Source organism: Argiope bruennichi, chromosome X1 (genome assembly GCF_947563725.1).
Source record: "Argiope bruennichi chromosome X1, qqArgBrue1.1, whole genome shotgun sequence".
Lineage (NCBI taxonomy): Eukaryota > Metazoa > Arthropoda > Arachnida > Araneae > Araneidae > Argiope > Argiope bruennichi.
Genome location: NC_079162.1, coordinates 86666050 through 86681799, shown reverse-complemented (window position 1 = coordinate 86681799; position 15750 = coordinate 86666050). Strand labels below are relative to the sequence as shown.

The 15750-nt window shown below is 29.2% G+C and overlaps 1 protein-coding gene across 9 annotated transcripts in view; it reads right to left on the bottom strand.

Moving 5' to 3' along the window:
- LOC129958173 (toll-like receptor 6) overlaps window positions 1–15750 on the bottom strand; it is a 113083-nt gene that overhangs the window by 95141 nt on the left and 2192 nt on the right. The window contains exons 1-2 of one of the 9 annotated variants that reach the window (XM_056070420.1): window positions 12199–12344; window positions 5396–5467 (exon numbers count right to left, since the gene is read on the bottom strand). The exons of 2 other annotated variants lie outside the window; for them this stretch is intronic. The gene's annotated coding sequence lies outside the window, so the exon portion shown is untranslated. Of the gene's footprint in view, window positions 1–1209; window positions 1395–4252; window positions 4638–5395; window positions 5468–12198; window positions 12345–14876; window positions 15530–15750 lie in introns of those variants that run through there. 6 more of the 9 variants (XM_056070421.1, XM_056070422.1, XM_056070418.1 and 3 more) reach the window with 6 other exon arrangements.

Genomic DNA, 15750 nt, shown 5'->3' with positions numbered 1-15750 from the left:
TTACGTATTCGTAAAGTACAACTGAAAGAATTTTATTAATGATATTAAAGTGTAACACTTGCACAATTTGCATTTTGTAGGCATTCAGCTGAAGGCGATTCTTTGAGTTGTACTTTACGAATACATTATTCTTTAAGTTGTAATTTACGTATTCATAATTCTTTGAGTTGTAATTTACGAATACATAATTCTTTGAATTGTAATTTACGAATACATAATTCTTTGAGTTGTAATTTACAAATACATAATTCTTTGAGTTGTAATTTACAAATACATAATCGCCTTCAGCTGAATGCCTACAAAGTGTAAATTGTGCAAGCTTTACACTTTAATATCATTAATAAAATTCTTTGAGTTGTAATTTACGAATACGTAATTGGTTTTTGCGTGATATTTTTTATTCGAAAGTTATGAGGTATGGAAACCCCGACAATAATTAATGAACACCCTGTACTACTAATGATTTTTAGTTTTTACTTCTGTTTTACTGACAGTTCTATTTTGAGTAATTTCTCTAGTCTATTAATCCATGCATATAATATATTAATAAACATATAAAACTTCACCTTAACTTCTGAGTTGAGAAGGGTTTTGACCTTCCCACATTTCTGTCTTATCTCTGAAACTTTAAGTATCCAATGTTACGCCGCAATATCATGTGTAAAACACACGCTTACAATAAATGATTGCTCAACCAGATTTACTGAAAATTCCCATTTGAAACGATATAAACTTTGAATACTTCTTGCCTTATTTTGTTGATCACTCTTTTATCTTAGATTTAACGAATTTTAAAAGTTGCTGAAAACTGAATATTCTGCCTAACCATGAAGAAGGATAAAGTTGTCCTTTTAAAACAGCTCTTCATCTGCTTATTTACCAGTAAATTTTTAATTAGCTTAAATGTTAATTAAAATTAAGATTATGTCCAAAACTAATCAATTTTATTTCCCTCATTCTATCAGATTATAAACTTCGATAAAGATACCTAAACTCGAAAAGAATGAAAATTATAACGCATTTATGATAAATTCTTGTTGTGTTCTAGAAACAACTTAATTATCCACTTAGCTTATTCGATTTTTGGCATTGCAATGAAATTAAGAATACAAAGCTCATAAAAAGCAATAAAAGCGGCTCGAGTTTTATATGCGTGGCTGCTATTTGTCGACAATGTGTCACAGGAAGAAAAGAAATATTGTATCATACCAGAAGTCATCCATCTCTCTGTCAGTATAGCTAATTTCTTTCCTTCCTTGAAAGCGGTTTCGAGAAACCAGCAACCTTTTTTTAGCTTTTTGTCTAGTTTCTCCCATTTTTCATAGAAAACCGACAATTTGATTGAGCATTTATTGTCCAAGAGAGTTCAGATAAATTTCCCTAAACAGTTTAACCTAGAAGAAAATGAAGGGGAGCAATTAACCTAAATATTTGATTTTTTTTTTTTAAATATCTGACCATTGCTTTTCTTTATATATATCCTCACGGCAGAATCATCGATCACGAATTAATATTTTTTTTCATTTATTTGCTCAATTTTATAAATATTTTTAAAATATCTACAAAACATGGAAATATTTTAAATTTCATGTCCTTACAGAAAGTCGAAATATTTACAACAGTTTAAAGAATCTTGCTTATTATTCTTGTAAATTCTAAAATATGATCAAACACGTACATAAAACGAATGCCAATCAGTTGGATCATGAATTGTTTAGAACTTCACAGCAGAAGAAAAAAAAATCACTACTGTAACCCCCCTCCCAAGATTTAAGATCGAAATCCTTATTTTTAATTTGTCTTCCAGGTTCAAGCAGAAAACTAATAAGACCAATTTATTACTTAAAAATAAATAAATTTCTCAATTAGTATTAAAAACTATTTTGCTATTATGATATTTATGGCAGTCTTATATCAGTTTATCATGGATATTTTTATTATTTTTTTTACTTTTATTTTTATGTCCTAATACTTTTTAAAAAGTACCAATTTTATAACTGGCCTTTTCTACACCAGTCAGATGACATTCTATCTTTACAGAACTTACTTCATGTCAACAATTGATACCAGAAAAAAAATGTAACTTAATAATAGCCCCGGCTAAATAACTAAGGAAATTAAAATACCACATCTTTTACTTTTCCACGTATAAATACCCGTCTTAATTTAATTGAAGAAAATATTCATAAATACACTTATAAAATGCTCTTTTTCTATTAGTAATAGTCACTGACCAAATAACTTAAAGACATTAAATAGCACATCCTTTACTTTCCTACTCACAAATATCTCAGAATCCATTTCATTTTAATTCAAGCAAATAATTCATAAAAGGCACCTTTTCTCTTAGTAATAGTCCCTGACCAGATAACAAAAGAAATTCAGTAACACATCTTTTACTTTTCCACTCATAAATATCTCAGTATCTGCTTTAGTATAATTCTATCAAATTATTCTAAAATACCGTTATAAAAAGCACCTTTTCTTTTAATAATATTCCCTGATCAGATAACTAAAGAAATTAAATACCACATCATTTATTTTTCCACTCATAAATATCTCAGGATCCATCTTAATTTCATTTAAGCAAATTATTCACAAACAGCCTTATAAAAAGGACCTTTTTTCTTAATAATAGTTCCTGACCAAATAAACTCAAGAAATTAAATAGCACATCCTTTACTTTTCCACTTATAAACATCTCAGGATCCATCTTAGTTGAATTCAAGCAAATTATTCATAAATACTTTTAGAAAAAGCACCTTATCTCTTAGAAATAGTTACTGACAAGATAACAAAAGAAATTCAGCAACATGTCTTTTACTTTTCCACTCATAAATATCTCAGGATCTGTTTTAGTTTAGTTCAATCAAATTATTCATAAATACACTTATAAAAAGCACCTTTGCCTGATCAGACAACTAATGAAATTCAATATCATTAAATATCACATCTTTTACTTTTCCACTCATACATACTCAGGATCCGTCTTAGTTAAAGCAAATTATTCATAAATACCCTTATAAAAAGCACCACTGATCAGGCAACTAAAGAAATTAACTAATGCATCCTTTACTTTTCCACTCATAAATATCTCAGAATCCGTAAGGCTTAATTCAAGCAAATTATTTATACGCACTCTTATAAAAAGCTCCTTTTCTCTTAGTAAGAGTTCTTAACCAGATAACTAAAGAAATTAAACAGCATATCCTTTACTTTTCTCATTATAAATACCTCTGGATCCATCCTAGCTTAACTCAAGCGGACTATTAGCAAATACTCTTATGAAATACACCTTTTATATCAATCGTATGTACCCTGTAACAATCCAGATTAAAAGTAGTCATGCACAAATAAAACTCTTCCTAGCGGAATATCTCTTAACATTTCGGTCAAGGTAGCCACAAAAGACTTCCATCGAGACTCTTGACGAAATCTAGCTCCTGATGCGATTTATCAGCCTGAGGGAGTGAACTGACGTATGTGAGGGGAGAAGCGGTGTTAGATCTGCAAGGGTTTTTAGATAAGGCTAAGTATTTTTTTTTTCCTGCGTTATTTTTTTTATCCCTCCGGACACTTTGGATGAGGGAAAAGACTTTTCCGAGCACTTTACTATTAAGACCAAATAGGCTTCCTGAACTATTCTGATAGGCAGAATCTTCCTAGTACTTGTAAGGTCCGTTGGAGATAACACGGTAAAAGGGGGAAATTTCGGTTGAGATTTTGATTTTAGCTTTGCATGGACTGGATGTGTCAAATATGATGGTATATATTGTGCGATTCCTTTTATTTGCAAAAAGCTCAAAAAGCAATTCCACGGCGGAAAAAAAAAGCAAGAATTTGATGCCATACAGGGTGCAATCAAATGAAAACAAAAATAGTAAGCCAATCATAGCTAAGCATTTTGAAATTTGCAAAATATTAGCAACACAGCAATTTGAACCGATTTAAATGGAAATGATATTGATAATATCTAAGTTTAAATTAAAAACATTTTACTTTCGGAAATACAAAAGGAAAATTTTTAAATGATTAATTATAATAAAAGTGTAATAAAATAATGATAAAAAAAATCATTCCCAGTTGCATGTAGAATGCACAGGTAGGGAGAAAATCGGGCCGAAATGGAGTTGTGCAACAACAATAAATCCATATTTCTTTAAAAATAAGATCTCTCTCTCTCTCTCTTATGACTATGATTGAAATTATTTTTTTATTTTTAAAAGACTTTTAAAAAATCGTAATAACGTACCTTGAATGCAGCTTGAATGTGTCCTTCCTTTTCGTCACTGAATTGCAGCTTGAATAGTATGTCTTGCCTTCAAGATTTCCTAGAAGCTTCGGGAAGTGTAAAATTGTGGCTTACCATTATTAAGAGTTCTGTTCCGTCCGTGACTTCGAGTCTTCTACACTATTACGACTAATTTTCATTTCCCCTTACTCATAATCTTTAAATTGAAAATATTCATTCTCGGCAAAATTATTCGATCGATCATTTCGAAAAAATTTCCACAAATGGAAATGGAATGTTATTTAAATATGTAAATGATTATTTATATAAGCAAAATCTTTAATCGGTTTAATATCGGAAATGGAGAGGTTTCAAGGTTAATCGAACAAATCAAAGTTCATATCACAGGTCAACTCGTTATCACATATTTAACAAATGATAACGGCTTCCTAAAATGTAAAGTCTAGACCACATTGTTTATCGAATGTTTGTCATTACATTTAAAAGAAATTACTAGATCGGAACTATCAAGAACAAAGCTATTTCAAAAAGAAAATTATTTCATTCCATTTTTACTCAAATGACGAATAAATTTGCTTGAGCATGAGTATTTTCAAGGACAAGAAAAACAGCAAAAACATGCTGCATGAAAAATATAGTAAAAATTCTAATGCTATTGTTTAAACTTGATTCCAGTTTACTCGAAATAGCAAAAATTGTTGATGGCGAAATAGCCAAGATTTTTGGTAGTAATAATTGTTGTTGATGTTAAGTCTAAAACCCAAAATAAATTATTTAAGTTTCACGAATAAGAATAGCCCAAAGAGTTTTCATCTGAGATAAAAGTCAAATGCACAGTTTTTCAAAATCGAGTTAATTTCAGAAAACTGTACCATTTTTCAAGCCTTTTTTTTTTTTTTTTTTAAGGCAAAATGTTTTCTAAAATGTCGAGAATTGTACGATTCTTTTCCCATGCAACAATTAAAAAAAAAAAGTCCTAATCTAAGTTAATCATTAAAAAGAAGTTATAATCTAATTCTTGTTTCTAAAAAAACAATGGATAATGCCGAAAAATATTTAATAGAAAGAAAAAATATATACCTCACACTGATTCAGGATTACTAGAAATCACCTCACTGAATAAAACAGAACTGGCATACTTACCAATAGATGCCGTCTCAGAACGACAAATTTTTTCGACCTTTGACTTCTCAACGCCTCAGAACCGTCCAACACCTTACAAAAAGGAAAAATAAGTAAATTTCAAAATAAATTCACGCCCTTCTTCTAAGAAAGCAATTTCACACTTAATAAAGAATCGAAGAAACTCAATTTTGAATAGCCTGTTTTATAGTGTTGAAATACTTCAAATAAGCGAATTCAAAACTGATCTGGTAAGATCCAATTTCCATGAATCAAGATATAGCGATGGAATTTGCTTCGTTTCCGCATTCAGAAAGCGTTATTGAAAATTCGATAAATTTGTTGCTGCCAAATAATAATAATAATAAAAAATCGGATTCATTGAGTACAGAATAAGTTATTTAGTTTTTAATCAAAATATTTACTAGAAATATGGAAATTAATAAACTTGTCTCTCGCAAAATGTAATAAAAATCACTCTTACGAATGTTTTTGATTTAAATAAATTATAAAAGAACAAAATCTTTATTTCTTATATGTTATGAAATAAAAACAACCTTTACTACTCAAACAAATTAGTTGTAGCTCAAATAATGAGGATTACATAATAGGTAATAAATAAATCATTTAAATTTTAACCAATAAAAAGTTATAAAGGACTTTTTGTCATTCTTGCATGTTGAAACCACAAAAGTATTGTAGATTAACTTATCCAATGATTTCACAAGGCATCACATGCCAACAAATGAAAATTTGAGTCTAAAAGTTATTAGAAAATCATTAATTATTAATGTTTTTTCATCTAAACCTAACCGCTTGTAAGACGTCATTTCATTTAATACTTCAATGTAGGTATGCATGAAAAATCCATACAAAAATATAAGACTAACTGGCATTGCAAATGAATTACAAATGTAATATTTTTTGTCTACCCAATCAAAAAACTGGTTTAAAGGGTGGGAGGGGGGGGGGTATATATCCATAGGCATGTTTACCTATGTCATAAGTACTTAATTTAAGTTCTATAAAAAGGGCAGCATATGACTATTACATCAGAAAATATTAAATTTCATCTAATAACTGATAATTTATTATAAGATTTCTAAAAACAGATTTTGTTTCTAATTTTTGCTACATATCATCATAAAATGGATTATGGTTACTAACCAAATGCATTAAAGCTTTTCTTTAATTTCATTTCTTAAAACGGTTTTATTGCTAAAATCGCCAAAAATATTAAATTTCATTTAATAGCTCATAATTTATTATAAGATTTCCAAAAACAGATTTTGTTTCTAATTTTTGCTGCATGTCATCATAAAACAGATTATGGTCATTAGCCAAATGCACCAAAGCTTTTCTTTAATTTCATTTCTTAAAACAGTTTTACTGCTGAAATCGCCAAAAAAATGACCAGAAATTCATTAATATTCACGGATTTAATCGTAATAATACATTTGCAATTAGATGCCATAAGACAGTCTGCAGGTATTGCATACGGCCAAATGTAAGGTAAGAAGAAGTTTCATGTATTTTAAACATTCATTTTTGAGAAGATTCTTCATCTTTGGAATAGTTTTAATTGAATAACTCTACAGCCATCAATTCTTCTAAATAGTAATAATAATAATAATAAATAAAATCTATGAAGTAATTCATTTCTATTATCAAACCGATTTACTTATCTACAATTTTTTTAAAAAAAATATTTGTATATTAGTAATGTAATAAAGGGCTAAGCCTTCAACGTATTTTAAAAAACCTACATCGATTTCAAACCCTATAAAGCATTGTTCTTTCCAAAGCTTAAACCAGGTGCTTATACGTATATTTATATAAACAGAAAAGTCCCAATGAAACTACAGGGGAGAAGGGGAAGAATCACAAAACGGATTTCCGATTATAAAGAATCGCATTTCCTACATATGTTGGTGATCCACCTAAGTGTTTCCCAGTACCTGTAGGAAGACATGCACTGGACAATTTCGCTAAATTTTACGATATGCAGTGACGCGGCAAGCCTCTGCACTTGAAAGATATCAGGGACGGAGTCTATGCTAATTCTGGAACAAATCTGGCTTCTCTAGTTCGTGGAAATCTAATATTTCCTGTCATCCAATTGCTGTGGGGTTGTGTGAATGAATTCATTCTGTCCGATCGCGTTTAATGCAATTCCTAGACTAGACAAGAAAACAGTTGCAGGAAGCTTACTCTATTATTGTTAAGTAGATGCTGTGAGAGAACAGCCGCGATATATTCTGTGCAGGCGCATTCAGTGGAATTGAGCGTCCCACGGTAAGGGTGCGACATTTTAAGGCCGTTGTTCCGTGAATCCGGCGAAATGAATGAGAGGGTGCTTCAAACACGATACAATCATTATTACTAATACTTAGATTGTTCCGCTAAAGGCTTTGTTAATCAAATCTTAACAATACTACAGTTAATGCTACAGAAATGATTACATTTAATTAATTGTACAAAATGATTAAACTATTTTTAGAGTAATTAAATTTTAATGTTTGATAAAAAAAATAGTAAGCTGAGGATTATATTGCATATGCAATAAAATTCGTTTACGTCAAAATGAGCATTGTTTTTCAAAATTTTAATCTATATTAAATTTAAGTTATAATTATTTTACATAAAAAATAATAATCCCCTTCATTTAAAAAAGATATGATTACGTCTAAATTACCAAAGAATTAAAAATAGCTCAAACACTAAATAAAACGACAAATTTAAAGTAAGCATTTTGGGAATATTAAATGACGAAGTAAAATTTTAATTTTAATGAGAATGACTCAAACTTTATTTATATGAAAAAAAGTGCACTTATAATAATTAATGATTAAAGAGATAGGAAAGGTATTTGTGAAAATGCTTCACAAAATGAAAATAATAATAATTTAATTTTAGATGTCTGTAAAATGGAAATTTTAAAGCATTTCAATAATATAATGGGCCATCACCGCTGATTATTTAATTCCATATACTTTGGATGAAAAAAAAAAATACTTGAATTCAAAGTTCTCCGCCTCATAATACTGCGATTTCAGAAGAAGTAAAAAATGGCATTGCAAAAGCAGTTACTTAATAAATTTGTAAATTCCATTTTACTTTTAAAATTATAGAACAAAAAAATTGAACTTTTATATTTAATTTGAAAATATATATATATATAAAGGACGACAGTAATCTAGGCTTTATTTAACAACAGATCATTTACGTTGAGGAATCATGTTGTCGTTATGGACCAACATGTCATGGTTTATTGATAAAGCTTTCAGGGTTTTCTGGTATCATTTGCTTCAATTTCCTAAAGGGCTTGATGTCACTTTTGGCCAGTTTTTTTTAAAACAATTTTTTGACATTTTTTTCCCCCTATAAACGACATATGAGACTATTCAGTTTAAATCACACCTCAAAATTAAGAAAAAGCAGGTGGATCTGCTAGTATTTGCATTCTTAAACATAGCACTCTTCTACAAGAAAAGTTTAAAGACAATAATATAAAAAGAAATTTATGCAATTATTAGCTTACAGAAGCTATTTCATTATTTCAATATACAAAACACAAATTCTTTTAAGAACTGCATATGTAAATTTAATGAAACTATAGTCTTCAATAATTATTTTAAATGAAACAATTAAAATAATCAAAATTCAAACAACAATAACAGTAGAAAAACTTTGTGACATTTCGTTACTGGTTAACACATATTAAGAAAACCGATTTCAAGTACCTCCCTAATATTTTATTTTGTAATAAAAGTCAAAGAATTCATTATAATAATTCAAAGAATTCTTTATAATAAATGCCAGAGAATTCAAAGAGATATAGCATTGGCAAAAATAATTTCTCATAAAACAAAATTAAAGAAAATAAAAAGATGAAACAAAAACTGCCAAGAAATGCCAAACATACACATTTATGGAAGATTTCAGAAAATTTTGTAATGTAAATGTAAATTTAACGAAAACATTCCATAGAAAATATTAAAACTTAATTTAAGACAACAAATAATTAAATCTGTCGTAACTTATTTTACTTCAGGTAAAAAGATAGCTATCCATTCCACCTGGTTTTGTGAAATATTTTATACAAAAGTACTAATTATTTAAAATGATTCTGCAGTGGCTTCATAATAAATTTTCCCATTCATCTAACAAAACATGATCACAGGGTAGTTTGGATGGTGATGATATAAACCAGCTGTTTCATAATTCCACCTGTCAATGCATCCTCACTTCTGACAGTAATTTAATTACCAGAATCAGGTTTTCTGTCATGATTCCGTTTGAAAGCGAATTCCGCTACCTTTGAACAGATTTTTTTTGTTTCTCCGCAAGCAGAAAAGACATAGTACTTTTGAAAATTACTCAGCTTAGGGAGATAACCCTAATTCAACAAAGCTCGGTGATTAGCGAAATAAAGGAAGTGAATCTATGGTAATAAAAGCTAACAGATGAATATATACTCTGTAACATTTCATAGAATTAAAGCAAACTTTTCTGAACAAGGTATTTATTATGAACGGCTGTTAAAGCTTCAAAGTTTCGATAGTAATAATAATAATAATAATAAAACGCTATTTTAATGTCTGGACTTTTCATTTTGTATAGACAGCTTTGCACAAATAAACTGACTAATTAAATAAATTTAATATCATTTTTCACAAAAATTCATTCGTTTCATTGCACACTTCGAAATTCGTTTTATATTAATCTTACCCAAAAACTCATGAAAATTTTTTAAAAAATCAATTTGTTTTACAATAATGTAGAGCATCTTTTGAAATTCTAAGATGCAAGGAACAGCAATAAAGCCTTGAAAAATTAGATTCAGCAGATGAAAAAATAACAATTTTTTTTTAATTAAAATATTTGAATGAAGAAGCTATTAAAGTAGGAATTACATAAAATAGTGAATTATTAAAATTTTAACGAGCATTAAGATTGGCGAACCGGCTGGTCGCCAAAGGCGGCTAGTAATAAATAAATAAAAACTATCAAGCGAAAACGATGACACACTAATCCCAACAAAATGGGAAAGACCGTTCAATGAATAATATCATTACTTTTTTTATTTACAATTAAGTGTAAAATAAACACACATTTAGTTAGTAAATGTTAAAATAATATACCTTATATCTTGCATAATAAATAATAAATGGTTACACAACATAAACTTAAAAGTCCCCATTACTTAAAATTGATGAAACAATTATAATCATATGAAAAGTACTAAAGCAAATCTATATTTTCAAGAATTCTACATTAATTTAATGTATTTATTAATAAATTTACATACAGATTGATATTTCGAAATCTATATTAATATCATGTAAAAAACAATTCCTTTATATATGAAACAAAGAAAATAGATCCCTTGAATGTTATTGAAATAATCTAACAAGGAATAGCATATATCGTTAAATTAAAATGAAAGAAACTCTTTCATAACAAATAAAATAACATAATCAAATCGAACTCATTACTTTGCTAACACCTTCAAAAGTTTACTAAAATAGTATTACGATTCACAGTATAGCATAAATTTTTGAAAGTGGGCATATATCAAGAAGCTATATAGTTTATATTCGCTTGGAATATTTTTATAATTGAAGCAAACATATACAAATTTGATATAGAAGTCAAAGGGATTTGAAATAACTTCGATAGACTAAAAGTCTCCAAGAAAATCTCATTTATTCAGTCTTAGTCCCTTTCACACGAATTGAATTCACAAATTGAACGATGCAGTCAACCAAAATAGTCTGATGGGAAAAATGCCTCAAAGGAAATCATAGGCTGGTATTGAAGTTTCAGTTTCTGAAGCATCAGTCCGAATATACTAGGCTCAAAGAATCTTGTGAGATTTGTATGTATGGTTTAGATAGTAACACATAATAAGTCTTCGTGTTTGACAAGTACTCCGTTAATAGAAGACGACTGAAGTTTATCAGGCCTATTCAGACTACACATTTAGGGAAATATCAACGCTGCAATCTTTCGATAATACAGAATATGACAGAAGCAGCAATTTATTAAGAAATTCCAATCTGGTATTGAAATTAATTTCATATTGTTTAGTAAAAGAACTAATAATAAATGAATTCTGCAGGGGGGGGGGGCTAGAGGAATTCGCAATTATTTTACTCACCCAAGCAATATAGATTATTTTTTTAGAATATTAAATATTTTGTTTAACCCTTTAAAGGGCCATTTTTTTCTAGTCATATTATGTTAAAATATTTTTAGGCTTGAAATTAGAATAAGAAAAGGGATTCATTTAGTTTATTAGATAAATTTAATTTGATAAATTAATTAATAATTAAGTAACAAATCAAAACACATCATTTTGTGAAAGATAAAGAATTAAAGCATCTAAGTTTCTGACTTACTAAAAAAATTTGTCAGAACTTATGCCAACCTACATAATTTCATACAAAGATTGATAAATTTGGTGGGAAGCATACTTCCCACGGCCCTAGAAAGGGTTAGTCAATCTGTCAGCGAATTTTGATATATCATTGAGTTACATAATCATTTCATTGATGAAATGAATTGAAAAAAAAAATTATTTGTGGACAAAAAAATTATATTGTAGTTTAGAAAAATAAGTTTTAGGTGATCCGAAATTATTTGTCGTAAGAAAAAGGAAGGGGGAGGGATCTGTCATTTCCATATTTTAAGATAATGATGCTCAGTTTATTGTTTCCAGTTTTATAATAGTTCAAAAATTTATGAAATATAGACAATAAAAATTAATAAGTTTTAATGTATTTGATCATCATTTTAAAACATTCAATATGAATACTCACAAGGGTAAGAGGCCCCAGGGGCAAAATATGTTTTCGCTACTTGTCATCAATGACTAGGTGGAGTTCCATTAAGAGAGGACAGTGAAACTGAAATCACGCAGATGCGGAGTTGCATTAAGAGAGGATGAAACTGAAATCACGCATGTGCGGAGTTGCATTAAGAGAGGACTGAAACTGAAATCACGCATGTGCGGAAAAGGCGCAACAGCTTGCGGTCGCCCCGTCGAGAGGCAAGTAATTCTATTGGCCACTCTTTCTGCACATGCGTGAGCCTCTCTCTGCAAATGCATATTTTATTGTTTAAAAAAAACTGGATTAAAGGTAAATCCTTCTTTTCAACAAGTGTAAACTGCGCCCTGAGCTTATAACTTTTGCCAACTCCTTATCAGACTAAACTGTCAACAATATTAGTTAATTAATGTTTTTAACGCATTAGTTAAAAAATAGGCAAGAGCACTTTTTTTGTCTCCATGCCGTTTCCCAATCCCAAACCACCATTTGCCTTTGCCGCGCAAATTCATAAATGAAATATTAATGCAATAGATATCTATTAATAGAAATCATTTGATTTTAATTAAAAGATGGAATAACATGTCTTTTTAGAATTAGCTCCATTTAGTTACTAATGAACTGATAACTAAAAAAAAGCCTGAGATAGGGGAAAATCATTCAAAAATTGAGTGAGTATAGCCCGTTATAAACAACTATACATCAATAAGATAAAAGTAATAATTCTACGGTTCTAAAGCTAAAACTTAAAGTTGTTCCTGAACATGAACTGGCTAAAAATGCTCAACCCTATCATAAAATTCAATTGAAAACTTAGTATAAAAAAATTGATTAAAGGCAATTGACTGTTCTATTATGCGCCGAAGTCCTTATGGCGATTTAGAACATCACAGAAATGAACTTTAATAAGTAACTTCAAACGTAGGCGGCAAATACTGAAACTGGACAATAACAAGCGCGATCATTACTAGGACTTCTGACCTGATAATTAGCCTGCGTTCTCTGTAACCCATTACGTCATTTGGTAATGCGAGATGGAAAAGTGAATTTTCATGCAGTTTCAAATCTGGGATATGCCCATATTGCTACATATGCTTGTTTGAATTTGGGCGGAAGCGTGTTAGAAAAGTAATAAATAATTAAGACGCTTTATTATGATATTTGAACCACTCTTTTCACATAAACTATGACTAGAACATATTTTCATAAAAATGTTACTACCACAAATATCTTCCATTTTAAATAAACAATTCCAAATTTCAACAGAATATCATAAAAACTAAGTTTAGGAATGACCAAACTTGAAAAAAAAAAGCTGAACATAAATAATAAATCGAACAAAAAACACTGAGAAATAAAAAATGTAAAATAAACAAGTGAATTAAACGATAAAGCACAAAAAAATGGACTAAACGATAAAATAAAAAAAAGAAAAATGCTTGAGACATTAAAAACACTGTAGAATTATTACACAAAAGAATTAACTAATCTCAAGAATCATAAATTTCAATTCCGAAAATGGCAGAAATCCGCGCTTCCGCGGAAATTTCTGGTGTTATGTAAATTAAATAGGTTAAACTATTCGCTGATAAAAAAAATCAGAATAATTAATTTACCGAATCATATGACACAAACTTGATACAAAAAAGCTGAATTTCATAAATAATAATAAATCGAGGAAAACTAAAACACTGAGAAATAAAATAAGTAAAATGAAAAATTGAATTAAGCGATAAAATACAAAAAGAAATGAGTTACACGATAACATACAAAAAATGCTTAAGATATTAAAAACACTAAAATTATTACATAAAAAAATTAACTGATCTCAAGAATCATAAAATTCAATTCTGAAAAAGCTGAAATCCGCGCTCCCGTGGAAATTTGCGATGTATGTAAATTAAGTCGTTAAACTATTCGCAGATAAAAAAAAAATCAGAAAAATTAATTTGCCGAATCAAATGATACAAACTTGAAGAAAAAAAAAAGCTGAGCTTCATTAATAATAAATCGAGACAAACAAAATCGCTGAGAAATAAAATAAGTAAAATAAAAAAAGTGAATTAAAACGATTAAATATTTTAAAAAATGCTTGAGATATTAAAAACATTGTAGAATTATTACATACAGAAATTAACTGATCTCAAGATGAAATCCGCGCTTACACGGAAATTTGTGATGTATGTAAATTATGGCGGTTAAACTACTTGCTGATAGAAAAAAATTAAAAAAAAAACTATCTAAATAATTAATTTGCCAAATCATATGACACAAACTTGATATAAAAACCTGAATTTCATAAATAATAAATCGGGACAAACAAAAACACTGAGAAATAAAATAAGTAAAATGAAAAATTGATTTAAACGATAAAATACAAAAAGAAATGAGTTAAACAATAACATACAAAAAAAATGCTTAAGATATTAAAAACATAATAGAATTATTACTTAAAAAATTAACTAATATCAAGAATCATAAATTTCAATTTCGAAAAAGCTGAAATCCGCGCTTTTCGATGAAATTTATGATGAATGTAAATTAAGTCGGTTAAACTATTCGCTGATGAAAAAAAAAAAAAAAAAAATCAGAATAACTAAATTGCCGCACCATGATAGATGTCAATCTAAAGAAGAAACATATTCCTTTTAAGTAATATAATAACTTACATCAGACGAATCATTCTTCTCCTCAGATACAGTCAAGTATCTTTAACCGTCAGTCAGTAGTACAGTCAGTAATCAATGGTCTAAAAGACTGCTTCAATACAAGCGAACAAGAGAGCAAGAATGGCTTCCTGTCGAAACGCTGTCAAATTCTAAATTAAATAGTGTTCGCATTATGCCAGTGATGTCAATCTAGTAAGATCACACATGCGCATGGAAGACGCATGAGCAGAAAGAGCGAATAACAGCAGGGTATTGCCCGGGACAGGCTGCAAGTTGTTGCGCAAATTCTGCACATACTGGCATACAATGACGTACATACCGGCAATTACGGCTTAATTTAGCTACATTTAGCTTAAAATGATTGCCGGTGCACCAGGTCACTGAATATGGTACAAAAACAACCAGTACAAAATATAATATTCTGCGTCATGTAGAATTACATTTCAAATACCAGGAACGAACGAGCCATATGTTTGCTATGTATGCTTCCATAGATAGGAAGATTTAGCATTACCGAAAAACAGAAAGAATTTTTTTCTGGGACAAACATGACCTTGTTAAACATATTCCGTTTTCTTTTTCTCTTAAGCGATATCAAACATGCAATAAAAGCATAGTTGAAAAATTTGAATAAACTATGGCTTCATTTCAAATCTTCGGGCGAACAATTGAGTTCTTTTTAACTGCAATTCTAACAGAAAATAAGATGATAAACTGCACTAGAAAAGAAACCTGTTTGTAACTGGTGCATAAATAAAGTTTTGTAAGTTTAAATGAACATGAAAATTTTTCTGAAAGAAACATATGGTAAGGTAAAAACATCTATGTAATTCCGGATTTATAAGTACTTCAATACCAGCAACAGCCTTTTTAC